This window comes from Gossypium arboreum, chromosome 9, assembly GCF_025698485.1.
Source record: "Gossypium arboreum isolate Shixiya-1 chromosome 9, ASM2569848v2, whole genome shotgun sequence".
In the NCBI taxonomy this organism is placed as follows: Eukaryota; Viridiplantae; Streptophyta; class Magnoliopsida; order Malvales; family Malvaceae; genus Gossypium; species Gossypium arboreum.
The window spans coordinates 66,572,863-66,593,049 of NC_069078.1; positions in this window are offsets into that span (position 1 = coordinate 66,572,863).

Sequence of the window (20,187 nt, forward strand, 5' to 3'; positions counted from 1 at the left end):
AATCCTCTTTTAGGGTATTTATATAAACTTTGGAATGCTTCAAAACCCTCAAAATTAGCCTTTTCTGAGTAGAATTAGACTTGGGCTCGACAGGGACACGACCGTGTGGCACGCCTGTGTGATGGTGTTCAGGCCATGTGTAATTCTAAGTTGGTTTTTAGTCGATACAACCATGACACACGGACGTGTGGCCTACCCGTGTTTCACACACGAGCGTGTGGGTTACCCGTGTGGAAGTGCTTAGGCCATGTGTGTAACAGTCCGGTTTTGACCCTAGTCAGAATAGTGGTTTCGAGACCATATATCTGAGTTAAAAAAATATTTTAATATTATTTTTTGTGTCTGTGATATGTGAATTTTTATCTGCGAAGTTTCTGTGATTTAATTTGTCTGTTTCTGTGCTCGATTTTACAAAAAGGACTTAATCGCGTAAAATGAAAAAGTTGTATGCTAATTGTTAATGGGTTATTTGGCCTTGGATTTTAAAATAAGGGTCCTTGCATGGTAATTATACCATTGATAAAGTAAGTGGACAATATTGGACATGTGTTAGGTGAATTTAATGTTTTTTAATAAAGGTTATTTTTGTAATTTGTAAATTAAAGCTTAAATAAATAAATAAAACAAAACAAAAGGTCATCTTATTATCATCTTGTTCAGCCAAAACTTAAGAAAGAAATAGGTTTTTTGAGTTTTTGAAATTTTGGCACTTTGGAAGCTTGATTCGGGTATGTGTTTTGCTCCGTTTTTGATAATTTATACGTTTCTGTGATCGTTACTTTGTGTTCTTCAAAACCCATGTCTGAATTTTTATTTTTTTTGAAGATTATGAAATGTGTCATTGATGATTATATGAGCTTTGTAATTTGTAACCCCCCCTTACCCGAGTCCGTCGCCGGAGTCGAGCATGAGACATTACTAAACTTATTTTAGCATTTAAACAAGTTCGAACAAATCTCGTAGTAAACTGCCTATCTGCGTCACAGCCGCTAAAAAAATCATATCTCGAGTTACAAAACTCTAAATCAAATTCCATAAATTTTTCCTGAAACTAGACTCATATATATACTTACTAATTTATTTCTAGAATTTTTACTAGGGCCAATTAGTACAGTTTATTCTTTAAAGTCACTTCTATTCTGCTGTCTGACAGTTCTGACCCTTCTTTACTAAAAATTAATTATCTCCTCGTACAGGATTCAAATGATGTTCTCATTTGTTTTTCTTGAAAATATACTCATTTTTTATTCTAAACATATAAATTTAAGCCCCTAATTATTTTTCTCCAATTTTTTATGATTTTCCAAAGTCAGAATAGGGGAACCCGAAATCACTCTTAACTTGTCTCACAAAATTTATCATATTTCATGATTTATAATTCTATTGCTTACACTGTTTCTTCTATAAGAAACTAGACTCAATAAGATTTAATTTCATATTTTATTCAACCACTAATTCAACTTCCACAATTTTTGGTGATTTTTCAAAGTTAGTCAAATGCTGCTGTCCAAAACTCTTTTAGTGCAAGATATTATTTACCATGTTTATAACACCCTTATTCCCTTTCTCTACAATATTTCCCATCACTTTCTCCTATTTCCCTTCACTAACTCATCAAGATCATAGAACCTTATATAAGAAGACTCTACTATAACATTATTTCTATGTTTTCTCAATAATAACAAACTTAAAAATATATTGAAATATTGATGTACTTACCTTGTTCTATTGATTCCAATCTTTAATTTGATTTTTTCTCTCCTTCAGCTTCTATTCCTTGAATCCAATTTGATATTCTAACTCCCCATAGTCTCCTTAACATTTTTCTCCCTTGGTAGCTATGGAAGTTCTTTTAATTTCTAGGTGAAAATGGTGAATTTTTGGTAGAAGGACTAAATTGTAAAGAATGAAAAGTTTCTTTCTTCTCTTCTCTTCTTCCTAACATGAATGCATGGAAAATGGATGAGAATTTCCTCATCTTTCTTTCTTTATATATACTAATAAAATAATAATAAAATAATAAAATATCATATAAAAAAATCAAATTAAAATATTAATAACTAATTTTTAATTAATTAATTAATCCAAAATATCTCCAACATCATCATTACTTTCTAGATTTCTCTCTCTTCCAATTGACCATTTTGCCCTTTGTGATCTTTTAAAATTCCATCATTGAGTCATCACTTAATTTTGGTAAAATTATAATTTAGTCCCTCATAATTCTTCACCTATTCAATTTGGTCCTAATTCATCAATTTTTCCTTGGTTTCTGGATCCTTCCACCCTTAAAATATTTGCACTATTAGCCCTTCAAATTTTTCATATTTACACTTTAATCCCTCAAATTTTGAGTATTTACTCTTAGGCCACAAAACTTTTCTCACTTCTACAATTTAGTCCTTTCTTGAATCAATATGTCATAATATACTTCCCAGTGACATAACTTAATTTAGTCCTTATTTTACTATATTAAGAGTAATATCTTACTGTATAAATTTTTGGGGTGTTACATAATGTTTTTATATGGATTATGAAAGATATATGTGAGATTAACATGCTTTGTTCTTGAATTTTTGATGGAATAGAGCTATTTGGGCTAATTTGTGAAAACGAGGTTTTGAAGGACTACATTGTGAATTAAATATATTATTTGGGCTTGTATAGAAGCTATGTATATTCGGCCAAGCTATAGTCTTGGTGAATTTTGCATTTTTGTGATTTTGTGGAAAATGGACTAAATTGTCAAAGTGTGAAAATGTAAGGGCTAAAAATGCAAAGTGCCCTAAATATTTGTTCATGGATTATTTTGAATGAAATGAATGATTGAATGGTTGAATTTGAATTGTATTAGATCAAGAACAAATAAAATCAGACTTAGATCGAGGGAAGTCCAAAATAGTCGAATAGTCGACTCGTTTCTGTCCGAAATTCGTACGAGGTAAGTCAAATTACAATTACGTGTTAAATTGACTAAATTCTATGCATACAAACTGTAATATGTATTGGACGGCCTTGAGAGCCTGATGAATAAATTTCGAGTAAATTCTGATAATATGTTAGTATCTGAAAAGCTCTGTATGTTCTAAAGGAACGTTGACATTGATCTGAGATATCGTAAGATCGTATGCGGGACACGATCCTCGATTTGAGATTTACGTGTAAGACCATGTGCGGGACATAGGCATCGATATCGATTGCGTGTAAGACCATGCGGGATGAGGCATCGATCTTGAATTACGTGTAAGACCATGTCCGGACGCCAACATTTTACCCGTTTATGAGTATCTGTATCGTTTCTGAACCGTCTAATGATAGAGTACGAGATATGGGAATGAATATATGAAATGTATAATTTATACAGGTACGTTTTTATTATACTAAATTTCTGAATATGAAAGACTCTGTTTCTGTGAAATAATGACTGCGAAGTATGTATGAAATCATGGAAATGAAACATGACATGTATACAAGCAAATGAGTATGGTTAGGCTCATGAACTATTCTGCGAAATGGCTATGAATTCTTGATGTTGATTTGTACTTTATATGCTTTAATAGTTAAACCAATTGTATTTGGCTTACTAAGCTCTTTGTAGCTTACTCTGTGTAATTTCTGTCTGTTTTACAGTTATCGTAGCTACTAAAGGCTCGGGGATAGTCGAGGATTGTCACCATAGTATCGAACTTATTTTGGTACTTTTGAAAGTGTAAATATTTTTAAGTATGGCATGTATAGGCTAGAATGTCTATGTATTTAAGCTTTGATATGTATATATGTTATGCCATGAGAGTTGGCTAGCAAATGGTATGTTTGTGCTTAGTTTTGGTAAATGGTTTGTGATGCCAAGTTGTGTATGCTTGTAATGGTTATATGGCCTTGTATGTGGTGGTCATTTTGAAATATATCAAATTGAGGAAATGGTAAGTTTAAGCATGAGTTAGAAGGTGTCATAAGTGAGTTATGAAATGAGCATTTTGGCATGTTGTTGTAATAAGATTTTTAATGTGTTTTGGTATGGATTTGAATAGGTTATTGAATGATGATGATTAGTTATAATGAAGCATGTTTTAAGCATGAAATTGGCTGAAAATTTTAGTATAAATGTTGTTTATTATTGCTTGTAGAAATGACCCAAAAAGGGGTGGCAAGTTGGCTTAAACCAAGCCTGCATGGTGCCACACGGTCAGGGAACACGGGCGTGCCTTGTGGCCGTGTATGCAAAGTAGTAACCTCTTAAGATCACACGGTTAAGACACATAGGTGTGTCATATGGCCATGGACTTAAGTTAGTAGCCAGCTAAGTATCACACGGCTATGGCACATGGCTGTGTCTGTTGGTCGTGTGTAAAAGTCAGTATATATACTCTGTTTTGGCACGGCCTGGTCACACGGGCGTGTGACCTCAACAGAATTGGAAAAAAATATTTAAGTTCTGAAAATTCTGAATGTGTTCGGTTTCGTTCTAACCTCTTCTAAAAGTATATCTTAGGTCTTGGAGACCTTCATAAGAGATAAATTGTTGTTTTACTTATGCATTAATATCATGTGATATCTGTGATTTTGTATTGATTTGTAATGTTCTGTCTGTCTGGTAATGCCCCTTACCTATTTCGGCGACGGTTACGGGAGTATAAAACAAAATTTTAAAGGATTAGGAGCATCAAATTTAATAAAACTAAGGAAAAATCATCCATAAATATGTTAAAAATGGGGTAAAAATATGTATATATTATGGTTTATCAGATACACAAAGAAATTGAAGTTTATGTCGACGACATGATTGCAAAATCTAGAACAGAAAAGGAGCATGTGCAAGTCTTAAGGAAATTTTCTTAAGGTTGAGAAAATTCCAGCTAAAGCTCAATCCAGCAAAATGTACTTCCGGGGTCATGTTAGGAAAATTACTAGGATTCGTGGTTAGTTAAAAGGGGATTGAGATCGACCCAAATAAAGTCAAGGCTATACAGGAGCTACATTCGCCGTGTACCCAAAAAGAAGTGCGAGGTTTCTTAAGGAGGTTAAATTACATCGCTCGTTTCATTTCACAACTAACGGAGAAATGTGACCCTATATTCCGTCTCCTTAAGAAACACAATCCAGGTGTATGGATGAGGAGTGCCAGAAAACTATTGACAAGGTCAAACATTACTTATCTAACGCCCTTGTGCTAATGCCACCTAGTCCAAATAAACCATTGATATTGTACTTGGCAATATTCGGGAATTCTATGGGATGCGTGCTTGGCCAACATGATGAGTCAAGAAGAAAAGAAAGAGCAATATACTATCTTTAAGAAATTCACTGAATGTGAGACAAGATATTCGTTAATCGAGAAGTTGTGTTGTGCCTTAATTTGGACAACCTGGAGACTAAAACAGTACATGTTATACCACACAACTCGGCTCATCTCAAAACTGAACCCTCTAAAGTACATAATGGAGTCGACTGCTTTGAATGAAAGAATGGCCTAATGACAAATTCTACTTTCTGAGTTCGATATAGACTACGTAAACCAGAAAGCGGTAAAAGGGAGTGCAGTAGCAGATTTTCCAGCCAGTAGAGCTCTAGAAGATTAAGAGCCTTTGAATTTTGATTTTTCAAATGAAGATATAATGTATGTTGAAACCATTGAAGAAGGTGTTCAAGAAGAACATTCCTGGAAACTAAACTTCGATAGGGCCTCTAATGCTATGGGTAACGAAATCGGGGCAATCCTAGTATCCCCAAACGGAGATCATTATCCTTTTACAAGTAAATTGGATTCTGATTGCACAAACAACATGGCAGAATACGAAGCATGCATCATAGGCATTTGTGCAGCCATAGAACGCAAGATCAAAGTACTAGAGGTATATGGGGATTTTGTATTAGTGATCTATCAACTCAAAGGTGAATGGTAGACGAGAGACCCTAAATTGGTTAATTATCGAAGGCTGATTCTTGAATTAATTGAGGAGTTTGATTATATCACCTTCTACTATCTCCCACGAGATGAAAACTAGATGGCTGATGCCCAGAATACTTTAGCTTCTATGATCAAAGTGAACAAACAAGAGGACGTAAAACCTATCCAGATGAGTGCTTATGAGGATTCGGCTCATTGTTACAACATTAAGGAAGAAGAAAAGTACGATTACCATTGGTACCATGGCATACTATGATATGTGAAGAATCATGAATACACTGACCAAACAACTGAGAATGATAAAAGGACATTGAGAAAACTGGCCAGTGACTATGTCTTGGATGAGAAGATCCTATACAAAAGAAGAAAAGATCAGGTACTACTAAGATGTGTGGACGCTGTTGAGGCTAACAAAATCTTGGAAGAAGTCCATGAGTGCATTTGCGGAACACACGCTAATGGTTTTACAATGGCCAAGCAAATCATGAGATTCGGGTATTATTGGTCCACCATGGAAGGATATTGTATCAGTTACGCCAAGAGATGTCATAAGTGCCAAGTTTATGGAGACAAAATTTTTATGTCTCCTTCACCTCTTCATGTTATGATCTTCCCATGGCCTTTCTCTATTTTGGGCATGGATGTCATTGGGTCAATCTCGCCAAAAGCTTCTAATGGCCATTAATTCATCTTCATGGTCATTGATTACTTTACCAAGTGGGTAGAGGTCACTTCTTACGCCAACATCATAAAGTCGGCAGTCAGCAAATTCTTGAAGAAAGAAATCGTATGTCGGTATGGGATGCCAGAAAGGATTATATCTAACAATGCATTGAATTTGAACAACAACACGATAACGGAGGTCTGTAGTCAATTTAAGATCAAACACCACAACTCGTCACCATATCACCCAAAAATAAATGGTGCGGTGGAGGCAACTAATAAGAACATTAAGAAGATCATGGAGAAAATGACTGAGACTTATAAAGATTAGCATGAGAAGTTGTCATTTGTCCTCTATGCTTATCAAACTTCTGTCAAAACTTCCATCGGGGCAACGCCTTTCTCTTTAGTTTATGGAATGGAGGTAATTTTGCCTGTTGAAGTTGAGATTCCTTCCCTTCGAGTTTTGTCAGAACTGAAGTTAGATGAAGTAGAATAGATCCTGTCTCGATATGATCAGTTGAACTTGATCGAAGAAAAGAGGCTAAGGGTTATCCGTCATAGTTAGATGTACCAAAAACAATGATATGAGCTTATGACAAAAAGGTTCACCCCAGAGAATTCCATGAGGGGGACCTAGTATTGAAAAAGGTCCTACCCATACAAAAGAATTTCAAAGGGAAATGGATGCCAAATTGGGAAGGACCTTATATGGTAAATAAGACATTTTCCGGAAGAGCGCTGATTTTGACTGAGATGGATGGCAAAAACTTGCCTAATCCTATGAATTTAGATTCAGTCAAGAAGTACTTCACCAAAATTTTAAAAAAAAAAAAGGAGATGCCAAGGTGAAAACCCACAAAGGACGCATTGAGACCAAAGGGGTTTTGAGTTGAAAACTTGAAAAAGGGCAACTCAAATTTTAATTAAACATTGAACATGTGATGGTAGGATCTTCTCAAAAGGAAGAACGTTACGTCTTTGGGCATCAATGAAGTACTCTGGATCTCCTAAACAAATATCAGGCTCAAGATGGTCCTCATCAAGTTTGCTCGGAGAAGCTCATACTGCGATATCTGGGGCACCTATTCTCATCTTACTTATTTTGTTTTTTAGCAATGTTTGATATTTTGATGAATCCATTCATTTCGAGCTTTGCTCCCAATAAATTTCAATCTTATCCATTCTTACAATCTTTTCCAAACGTTTTTACATTGAAATAACAATTAATGGACTAATGATATTCAAGTAAAAAGAGTTTCGCATATTGCTCTGAAAGGTTTTCTAAATAGTACAAGGATCTGCAACAAGACCACTAGCTAGAACTAACCAAATTTAAGAGTTGGAAATATTTGGGAAAGAATAATCTAAATTGTGATTATTTCTTCAGGTTTTCTGTCAAAGATACCAGCTGAATAAAAAGGCAGGGTAATGCATTAGTGATAAAACCTTGATGAACGATGAGCAATGTCAACCTTAAGCATTAAAAGGGGATCATTCTTGAAAAAATGATATTCTGCATTCATGCAAACTGTAACACCCCTTACCTGTGTTCGACGCCGGAACAGGGTACTAGGCATTACCGGACTTAATCACTAATCATCGTATAAAAACCGATTCATAATTTCATTCTAATTTAAAAAATTTTCAAACACATTCAAGCTGTCCCTTAAAAAGAGCTTACAAGGCCCATATCATGCTTTAATTCAACCACACACATAGGCAAGCATGCACATTCATAAATTGCATCATTTAATTAATAACATAATCAAGACTATCTATATTAAATTACTTTATACAATAGAGACCTTCAAATAACATAGGTTAGTATTTTAAGCCAATTCCTAGCAACTTAATAACAATTAAACGCGTCTCCATACATGCCAAAGACTTAAATACTTTAAAACCTTTATATATCGATCAATAGTTTGATAGTGTGATTTAACCTCCCATGACCTCCAACTCGAGCTAACATCTCGCTACACTATAGGAAAAAGGAAAGGAAGGAGTAAGCATTATAGCTTAGTAAGTAAGTATGTAAATATTAATAAACAATACATTATCATACTTTAAACAAAGTCACAATATGTTCCCGGAATATTACCATCACAAACACACATACTTTCACTATTACAATCATAAACAGGTTCAAAATAAGCTGTCTAGCAAAGTACCAGCAACTAAATTATTTATTTCTGGAGCTACAGAACTCCAAATTACAAACCATTAATTTTCCTTGAAACTAGATTCACATATATTCTTACCATAAAATTTTCAAAAAAAATTTTCTCTAGCCAATTAGTACAGTTTATTCATTGAAGTTACCCCTGTTTCACTGCTCAACTGTTCTGACCACTCTTCACTTCAAATCAATTTTCTCCTCGTACAGAATTCAAAGGATATTCTTGTTTATTTCATTTGAAACTAGACTCATTACAGATTTCAGAAATATAAATTATATCCCCTAATTATTTTTTTACAATTTTTAATGATTTTTCCAAGTCAGAATAGGGGATCACGTAGTCATTCTGAACCAGTCACTCAAAAACTTAAATGTCGCATAATATAGAATTCCTTTGCTTGCTCTATTTTTGTTATATGAAAATAGACTCATTAAGCTCTAATTTGATATCTTATTCAGTCTCTGATTCAATTTCTACTATTTTTGGTAAATTTTAGATTCACGTCACGCAACTATCCGAACAGTTTTATTGTCAATTTTGATCTTTCACACTTCAATTGTATTCATCACTTTCCCATAACAATCTTTCCAATTTCCAATCACATATCGAGTATATTGCTCATAAGTTACACACGTATATACTTACACTTATCATCACAAAGTCATACACAATTTCATTTAATCAATTTCCCGCTTGAACGCTTCGAATAATAATGAGATCTGCGATGGTATCGCACATTACCCCTTTAAAATCGAAGCTCTCTTGTACACATAGTGGCCTTCACTTAGCACCACTCATGTGACCTAGCTCGATTGTGCACATAATTTTGGCTCTCTTGTACACATGGTGAACACTTAGTACCACCCATGTGACCTAGCCAATTTATCTCGTAGCTCTCTTGTCTACATGGTATCCTTCACCTGGAACCACGCATGCGACCTAGCTACATATATCCCGTAGCTCTCTTGTCTACATGGTGTACACATAGTATCACCCATGCGACCTAGCTACATCATAATGTCTCGTAGCTCTCTTGTACACATGATGTGCACTCGGCACCATACATGTGACCTAGCTACATACCATCTCAGATCATCCAATCTTTCCAAGGTTCAACCGGATTTCTCTCTTTCTAATACTTGATTCCATACTTCCAATAGTCAATTATGATTCAAAAATCAGCTACAATACATAAAATATGCTGAAATACAAAAACATAATAAAGATAATGTATTATTTACATACAAACTTACATACTTTCTCATTTCCATGTCGAATTAATATTGAACATTTAAATCATCATAATTATACTTACTTTCAATACCTAGGCAATCATAGTAAATATATCAATTTTACATTGAAACATGCATGAATTAATGCTTATTATACATATGAACTTACCTCGATACTAAAACGGTCATTTTACCAACTTTTCCGATTTTCGATTTTTCTCCCATTCTAGATTCAAATCTCATTTTCTGGGATCTAAAACATCATATTTTACTTATTGAATTAATGTACTATTCAAAACAGTCCTTAAATCAAAGTTTTGAAAAATTACAATTTTGCCCCTAAACTTTTACATATTTACACTTTTGCCCCTAGGCTCGGGAATTAAAATTCATCCCTTATTCTTATTTTTTATGAAATTATGATCATTTTTCCGTTCTATGGCAACATCAAATTCTCACTCTAACACATAGTTATGAACAATAACAACTTTTACCGATTAAGCCGTTTTACTCATTTTTGCTTAAAACCGCTTAACAAAAGTTGTTTAACATAATTCCAGCCTTCATATTCTACCATAAAACATCAAAATAAACACATTTCACCTATGGGTATTTTTCCAAATATGAACCCTAGCTTAAATTATTGCTAGAATAAGCTTAATCAAGTTACCGGATTCCAAAATCGTAAAGAACTTGAAAAACGGGGCTAGAACGGACTTACTATTGAGCTTGGTAAGCTTGAAAACCCTAGCCATGGCTTCCCTCATGCTAATTTAGGCCTCCATGAAAAAGATGAGTCAATTTTGGCTTTATTTTCCCTTTTTATTTCTTTTAATTACCAAATGACTAAAATACCCTTAAGGCCTTTCTTTAAAATATTGTTCTATTCATGCCCATTTTTGTCCAAAAAAAATAATGGTATAATTACTATTTAAGGACATCCTCTTAAACCCCCATTTAAATCAAGTACTTATGAATTAGAACACATATTTTGCAACTTTTGCAATTTAGTCCTAAAAGTCCAATTAAGCACTTTATCAATAAAATTACTTAACGATATTTTTACACAATATTTTAATCAATAAATAAACCTTAAAACTTAATCGGAATAAATTTTTTGACTTTGAATTCATGGTTCTAAAACCATTGTTCTGTTTAGGCCCTAAATCGGGCTGTTACAACAACTTCTGCAAATAAGCCCTAATAGGCAAATTAAACATGCAAGCTATAAAATTTCTTATCAATACTCTAACACATGCATCTAATCACTCGGTAAATCATAAAAATTAATCGAAATAAACTTTTCTATCTTAGATTTGTGGTTTCGCAACCACTATTCCATTTAGGCCCTATTTTGAGATGTTACACAAACATCATTAATACATATCTAGTTAAGAGCATTTGATTCATCCTAATCATAACATCCTAATTGCTTGGAATAAATATAGACCCATGAAATGGATTCTACATGTCATGCTCCCTAGAGAATGGCATAACAGATCAGTGAAACCAAAAACCCTATACCCCTGAAGTTACAGTGGGACAGATTGAAGTTATCGTGAAGAATTGTATCTCCTTGAAATTGCAGTGGAGCAGATTAAAGCCACAAATCTTATCTCCCTGAAGTTACAGTGGAGCAGATTGAAGATAGCAAATATTATCTCTCTGAAGTTGTAGTAGAGCAGATTAAAGCTATAAACCTTATCTCCCTGGGGTTGCAGTGGAGCAGGTTAAAGTTACAAACCTTATCCCCCTGAAGTTGTAGTGGAGTAGGTTGAAGTTCCAAATTTTATCTCCCTGAAGTTGCAGTGGAGCAGGTTGAAGTTACAAATCTTATCTCCTTGAAGTTGCAATGGAGCAAATTAAAGATAGCGAATCTTATTTCCCTGAAGTTGAAGTGGAACAGATTAAAGCTGCAAACCGCAAATCTTATCTTCCTGGAGTTGTAGTGGAGCAGATTAAAGCTACAAGCCTAATCTCCCTAAAGTTACAGTAAAGTAGATCGAAGCACTAATTCCTATACCCCTGAAGATGCAGTGGGACGGAATGAGGCTACTTGAAGAAGAGAAGCACCAAAGAATTCAAGATTTGGCAAGACCAGGCAAAATTGACCCTTTTTAAAGTCTTTGCTCCATTCTTGTTACACGGCAACTGTAATAGGCCAATTTAGCCCAGGCCCAAATTACAAAAATAAAACAAATTTAAACCAAAATAATTAAAGTCTAAAGTCCATTTACAAACACGCCCAAAATTACAAACCCAAAAAAGCCTAAAAAACCAAAAAAACCCTAACAACCCGTTAGCCCACAACTTAAACTAATTTTCAGTAAGAAACCCTAGTAGCCTAGCCGCGCCGCTTCTTCACTTCAGCAAGCGTGTGCCCTCTACCACCGCCGCCATCAGCCACTCCATTGTCACCTGCAAAGAAGAACGAACGCGCAACAGAACAAACACGCAAGGTAGTAGCGAACAACCAAGAAAAAGACAAAAGAGCAATAGCAAACAAAAAAAAAAAGAAAGAATCTTGTGACTTCAGCAATAAAAAAGGCCATAGCAGCTACTTGTATTTTTTTACACGCACTAGAGAATCAATAAATAAAAAATAAAATTTCAAAAGTGATTTTTTTTTATCTATTTTTCATTTGTTACGAACACACACATGAAAATATACAAAAAAAAAATCAAGTTTCAAAAGAAAAAGGAGGTAGCATTTTATTTTTATTTTTATTTTCGAACTAAAATAAAAAAAACAACTAAAATCGAAATTTTTCTTGTCGTTTTGCCTTTTGTCGCCCTCGGAGGTCCTCTCCGGCACCCAAAACCAAGAACCCATTAAGTTTCGATTTTGGGTTTCGGTAGAACAGCCGTGCACGACGATTGTATAATGAAACAGAAGGGTCCCTTGTTTTCTTTTCTTTTCTTTTCCTTATTTCTTTTTTGAATTTTGGTGGGTTATTTTAGTATTTTACCCTCAGATCTAGGCTCGGGAAGGTGAAGGGCTAAAAAGGGAATTTTTTTATTTTTTGGCCACGTGGACTGCAGCGCTGTTGCCAGTGGCTGACGGTCCGACGGCTGGAGCCTTTGCCAGAGTTACGCCGGCTTAGGGGGTTTTTGAGAGAAAATGAGAGTGTCTCTCAAATTTTTTTTTGAAAATAGGATGAGAATTTTTTTTTTTAATTTCAGATTTTATAAGCCCTGTAAAACGGCATCGTTTTAGGGCTGATTCCAATAGCCCAAAATGGCGTTGTTTCACCCTTGACCCGCGAGCCTACCCGACCCGTTCCAGAGGATCCGCTCGTTTTCAACTTTTGGTATATTTGCGCGATCAACCCTTCAGCTTTTGCTGCGCGCTTCAGTTTAGTCCTTTTTTGCCATTTTTTATTTTATAAATTTGGCAACTGAATTTTTCACTCATTTCAATTTAGTCCTTGGCTCACTGATCTCCTGGAGAAGGGATGCGTGTCCAAAGAATTGGGTTATTTTCTCATTTGGTCCTCGCTAGTTTTCGCGCCTTATATTTTAGTCTTTATTTATCTATTTTATCATAATTTTTACTTTTAATTTCATTTTTATTCTGATTTAATCCCCGGCCTATTTGATTTCAACCTTTTCCGCAAATTTCTTATTTATTTATTTATTTATTTTGTTTAGTTATTTATTATTTATTAATTCTTTATCTTTTTACACTTAAAAATATAGACTATTTGCAATCTTTTAAGTATGCATTTTTATTTACTTTCGCGTTATTGTTGCATTGTTACATTTATTTTAAACATTTTCATGTAATGTTTGCTATTATTTTAATCATGCGTTTTCATTTCATTGCCTTATTTATTCATTTATTTATCGCGGCTCGATTATTAATATTGTACTCATCTTTGTAATTACGTTATTATTATTATAATATTTTATTATCTATTGTATGTTATTATTAAATATTACATTAATTTTTACCTAAATACGTAAAAAAAGAATTTTCAAAAATAAGGTGATGTTTCATGTTTGAGAGACATGAGAAATCGTACCCTAACTTACGGGGTTTCGATTTTCTCGTTGAACTTAAATAACCAAATATCATTTTAGAATTAAAATACATAAGATTTCAAATAAAAAATAAAGCCAAGCTTATTCTCAAAGGTTCAAGGTGTTGTGTCCTAACTTACGGGATGTGACATTTTGTTATCTCGAGACGTGAGGATCTTTAACGTTTGTTTCGATTTATTCAAGCGGTTTTTAAGTAAAATTAACATTAATACAAAGAGGGATCGTATTTTAAACTATTTTCAAGTTTTCAACTTTCGACGCTAAGACATGAATTAACCAATTAGATACTAATTTTGGGCGTTACGAGGGTGCTAATTCTTCCTCGTACGTAACCGACTCTCGAACCCTTTTTTTTGGATTTTTGTAGATCAAAAAATATTATTTTAATAAATAAATCTCTTATTAAAACGATTGAATTACAAGGTGACCCAATCATACCTCACAAAAATGATTGGTGGCGACCCCCATTTTTATTTTTTAAATAAAAGTCAAAAAAAGAAAAGGGTTTCAACAAAATAATAAATTTGTTTTATTTTTACTCTCCTCTCTCTCTCATGTATCTTTCCCTCTAGAACTTGTCTCTAAACCCTCAAAATTACAGTTTTTATTCTCAGTTTTGGTCGACCACCATAACCGTTGTTGTCATCCACTGTCCATCACCGATCAAATACCCAAAAATTATCGAAAATTCATCCAAAGCTTTATCTCCATCTTCTCTTTCAATTTTTTTATTAGTTTATCTTAAAAGCCCACCAAAATCCATGGATCCATACATGCAAATTAAATTTTTTCCTTGCATTGTTGGGCACGTTGACTTTTCACCTTTTCTCTCCACAAAAATTGAATCTTAAATCATTTCAAATCACTCAAAGTCTCAAACCCAAGATCAACTTGAGTTTCTTCTCTTCTGTTCTTCACGTATTATAAAATATGTAAATAAAAAAAAAACACTTATTTTTTATTCTTTGCATTAAGGATTTCCGTCTTCTGGAATGGGTTGTTAATTTTAGTTATATTTGTAGAAAGAGCAATTGATTTCTAGGCTAATTTCAGTTATCTGTGCATTAACAAAATAAGGTTTTGTTATTGTGGCAATATTCTCGTTCAATCGTAGTTTAAACAATATTTTTTTGTTTTGAGTATTTTTGAGAAAAATAATAGTTAGCTATTATAGCTATTTAAGGAATAAGGTTGTAACATCGATTCAGTCATTTAATTTATTCAGTTAAATAAACAACAGTTTAAGATTATTGTACTAAATAAAGAATTAATAACTTTGTCATTCATGCGAACCAAACATAACATTAATGGTTAAAATTCTTATTAAATACTAATTCAGCACGGATTTAAATTTATCTCACCCTTAATAATGTTTTATATATATATATATATATATAAGAAAATTAGCAATTTAACCATTAAAAACAATGGTTCGAACCGGTTGTATTAAATGATAGATTTATGTAGTGGAAATGACATAATGTTTGGATTTATGATTTATCACCAAATTAAAACGCCACCTAACTACCATATAATTTTCACAAAATATATTCTGATAATATCCATCAATTATCTCCAAAATTTGCTGCATTCATTATCTCTGAATTTTCACTTGAGCCGATAATGCTAAGTGTTACTTATCATGCCACTTGCTTATGTAATTTATGAATTATCAGAAGTTTTACTCTTTTTTAATGATATCATGTTTCAATTATCATTTTTGGAGGTTTAAGTATTAATTTAGGGGCCAATATTATATCACAATGGTACATTTAACAAGTACTAAAGGGTAAAATTGCATATATATATATATATATATGAATTCCCTTGAACCCTAACTGTTAATATAAAAACAATAAATTTAAAATTATATATAAACTTTAGTTTAATGTGTAATACTATGCATAAATTTTAATTTTGTGCAATTTTATACATGATATTTTAATTTGATTAAATATTTACAAAGCCCTAATATTATTATCGATATAACATCAATTTATGTTTTCATATTACATACACAAACAATTACACTTATCCAATTAAAAAATAAATCGATATATTTATTTCTTTAAATGTGTATAACTGAATTAAAATCAAAATTTTATATACACATTTGAACCAAAATCAATGTTTAATATATATAATTGTACCCAATTAAAATTCATGTACCAAATTGTATATTAAATCGAAGTTTATATATAATTTTAATATTTATCCCATATAAAATTCTAGCAAGATTGAGTGAAAACTTGAGTAGTTACTGTAATGAAATTTATTTTACTGTTTTAGTTTTTTAATCATTAACATTCATTGTAATAATTTTTTTGTGAAAAAAACAGAATTACAACTAAAAATCTCCTAAGAAGTTCTAAAAGCTTTGTCGTGCTGAATAGTCTTAACCACCAAATCAGGAGGCATTTCAAAAAGCTGGATTGAAAAAAAGTACAATATTATAAAAACACATCAGGATTGAAAATGCATTTATGACCACAATTTAAACGCATTCATTGATAGGTCCCTAATATATATTTGGATATAGATATGAAAATACAAATCTCTAAATATAAAACAAATCACAACCCTTTAATCCTAATAATTTTATCGCAATTCTTATATATTAAAACTTTCATCTTACTAAACATTTTCTAAGTTTAAATTTTTCTTCCAAGTTCATATACTCTTCAGTAAATATAAAATTTAGTTCTGTATTTTTGTTTTAAGAATTTAATCTCTCTACTTTTAAATTTTTAAATTCGGATGCAATTGTTAATATGTTAGAATTATTTTATTAAATCAAGTTCATTACAATGTTATTTTTTAGTTACATTGCTATTAAGTGAATATTTTTTATTTCAAAATGTCAAATCAATAAATTTAACAAAAATATAGTAATATTAACAATTGAGCCTGAATTTTAAAATCTTAAAAGTAAAAAACTAAATTTCTGAAAATAAAATTACAAAGACTATATTTCAAAATTTTTAAAAAACATGAATCTATTGTATATTTTAACCTTTATAACAACTTTAATCATATAAAATCAAAACACTAGTCATTTATATTAAACTATTTTACGATATGATAATAAAAAAATATTAGACATGATAAGATTTGAACTCAAATCTTCCTTCTTAATAATTATTAAAACGGTGCAAATTATTTGACAATTCACATATTTATTACATGTTTTATTTAGTTGTCAAATATTTATTACATGTGCTTTTTTTTTTTTTTAGTTGTCAAACATTACTCACTTGAGCAAGTGTTTGTCTGTTTGAAGCCATCCATTGTTTTCCTACAGCAATTACCTCTCCATTGCCTTTCCTTCTAACTTCAATCACCACATGTAAAAGCTTTCCTCTATTTGCTGTAACCTTTGATTCTATCTCCACATGCTCCTACACAATTACATAACTTATAAATATTTAGTAAATAGTTTTAAATTTATTTAATTCAGCTCTTAATCCTTCTACTCTTCACACATTTAAAATTTAATTCCTATATTCTCTTGATTTAATAATTGAAGCTCAATTAATGATAAATTTGTTAAAGTACTCTTGACAAATTGGATTGTGTGCCAACTCTAAAATAAACAACTTATTCACATGGCTAATTTGAAACCAAATTGAAGCAAATATATATATATATATACTATTGATTGATTTAGAGTTACAAGTCAATTGAGCACCAACTCAAGTGAAAAATAACTAAAAAAAATCATGCATTTATAAAGTAAGCTAAAGTATTACAAGAGTGTTTTTGTCTTTTTATATTTTTTGTTAAAATCAATATAAAAAACTCACACATAATAACATTTGTCTATATATCATAGTTACTCAATTGAAAAATTTAGAAAATCATGTTTTTATAAAGTAATTTTTATTGTTACAAGGAAATGATTGTATAAAAGCAGTCGATACATCATCCTGTATCATTTATCAATTATTTAATATCATTTCAGCATCTTTTTCTATTTTATTGACACATCAATTTGGTATTTTTTTTAACTTGAACCTTGGACCCTAGAACTTAGACCCTGGACCTTGGACCTTGAATCTTAGACCCCACACCCTAAACTTTAAACCTTAGACCCCAAACACTAAACCCTAGACCCTTGACCCTCGACCCTGATAGGTCCAAGGTGCAAGGTCCAAGGTTCATGGTTCGGGATCCAGGGTCCACGATTTTAGGGTCTAGGATTCATGATTCAGGTTTAAAAAATTACCAAAATGATGTGTCAATGACATGGAAAAAGATGTTGAAATGGCATTAAATAATTGATAAGGAGTACAAGATGATGTGACATCTCTGTTTCATATAATCGTTTCCCATTGTTACAAGGGTATTTTTATCTTTTTTATATATATATTTGATATAAAATAAACATATAATAAAATTTGAACAAAAACACCATAATTTTAAACTTTAAATTTTACTATTTCAATCAAAATTTTATTTAGTTTTTATATAAATTTTAATAAATCAACATTTTACGTATGTTCATATTCAATATTTTTATATACTTATCGACCCTCCACACATGTAAATATTGGTAAAGTTAGCATTTAAAACAAAAAAAAAACTAAAAGTGTCACATAATTCAATTTAATAAAATTCTTTTTAACAATGTTATTAATTGAAGTTGAATTAATAAATTAAAAGAATAGAAAAATTAAATTCTTAAGATTAAAAGTAAAAAGCTAAGTTAAGAATAGAAATTGAAAATAAAAAATATCACCCCAAAATTAAATAAGAAAGTCTTAACTTGAATCTTAGTTGTTGAATAATATGAAGCGCTGAAATCAACCGTGCTAATGACACGATTCGCAAAGGAGTAAATAGTAACTATTCCGATGAGGTCAAGCAATGATGCTAAAGCTCCAACATGCCAATTTCCATCAACATCCTATAAATAAAACCAGTAAACCCTCATTAAAGGTTGTTGCATAATCAACTCTACTATCACAAACTTAAGGATAAAATATGTTGTTAGTGTTTGTATTTTGATAAATTTGAGATTTAGTCCATGTACTTAAGAAGTTAAAAATTAAGGTTTTCTTATTTAAAAATCTTAGCCTAGTCACTAAACTTGTAAGTATTTTTTTGTAAAAATTTGTCAACTAGGAATTTTTATTAGACTATTCTCATACAATGTGACATATGATTGATTAGCAATAAGTACAATATATTAACAAATATTTATAGAAACTACCAATGACGATAATGATTGGACTTAAATTTTTAAAATATAGCGACCAAATATCAAATTTTATACAAGCATAGAGGCTAGCAACATATTTTAACCTGAATTTAATCAACAAAGAAAACCCAAAATCGTAGTTGGAATAAAAAATTTTATACCGAGACAGTATTTGGGACAACAAAATCGAATCGCATAAAACCCTTTTCGGCATGGGTGACACGAAGTCCTTGGAGGACTCTAGCTTCCAATCCATGGCCTATTTTACCATTAATAACACCACGAAGCCATGCAAGGGCTGTCTTCAAGGAATCACCCCCTTCCATTTTCAAGTAATTTCTTTTCTCTTTTGCCCCCTTTTTTTCAATAGGGATGTCGTTATTTATTTCTCTTATTGCATTGATATAAACGTAGTGAAAATGTAAGATGGAATATTTTTAGCGACCATTTCAAGGTTTCTTGTTGGCCAAAGAAAAAGAGTTAAAAGACCACATCAACATCACCAACAAGGAAAGACTAAGTTTATGAGGGACAAAACTTTCAAAATTAAAAATCTGGGGTTTAATTTAAAATTTTAAAAAATTTTAAGATTAATGAAAATTTTAAAGATTTAGAGAAATTCAATTAAATTTTTAAAAAATAAAAAGGTATATTGAGATTTTTCAAAAACATGAAGGTCTAATTAATATTTTTTTTAAAAAAAATTGAGAGAAATGAAATTTTCAAAAAATTTTAGAGGGGAAGGCATCATTAGCCACCATTATCGCCTTCCCCAGTTGACGCCCTTTTTGATTGGACCGGATTTTATTGATGTTATGCGTGATCTTTATTTTTATTAAAATACCCGTATTCAGAACATCTAAACATGCCAACCTCTAAATATATAAAAGTCTTTTAAAGTTTAGTATGTAAGCTATTTATGCAAGTTAAGTAATGTGATTCATACAAATGAATAGC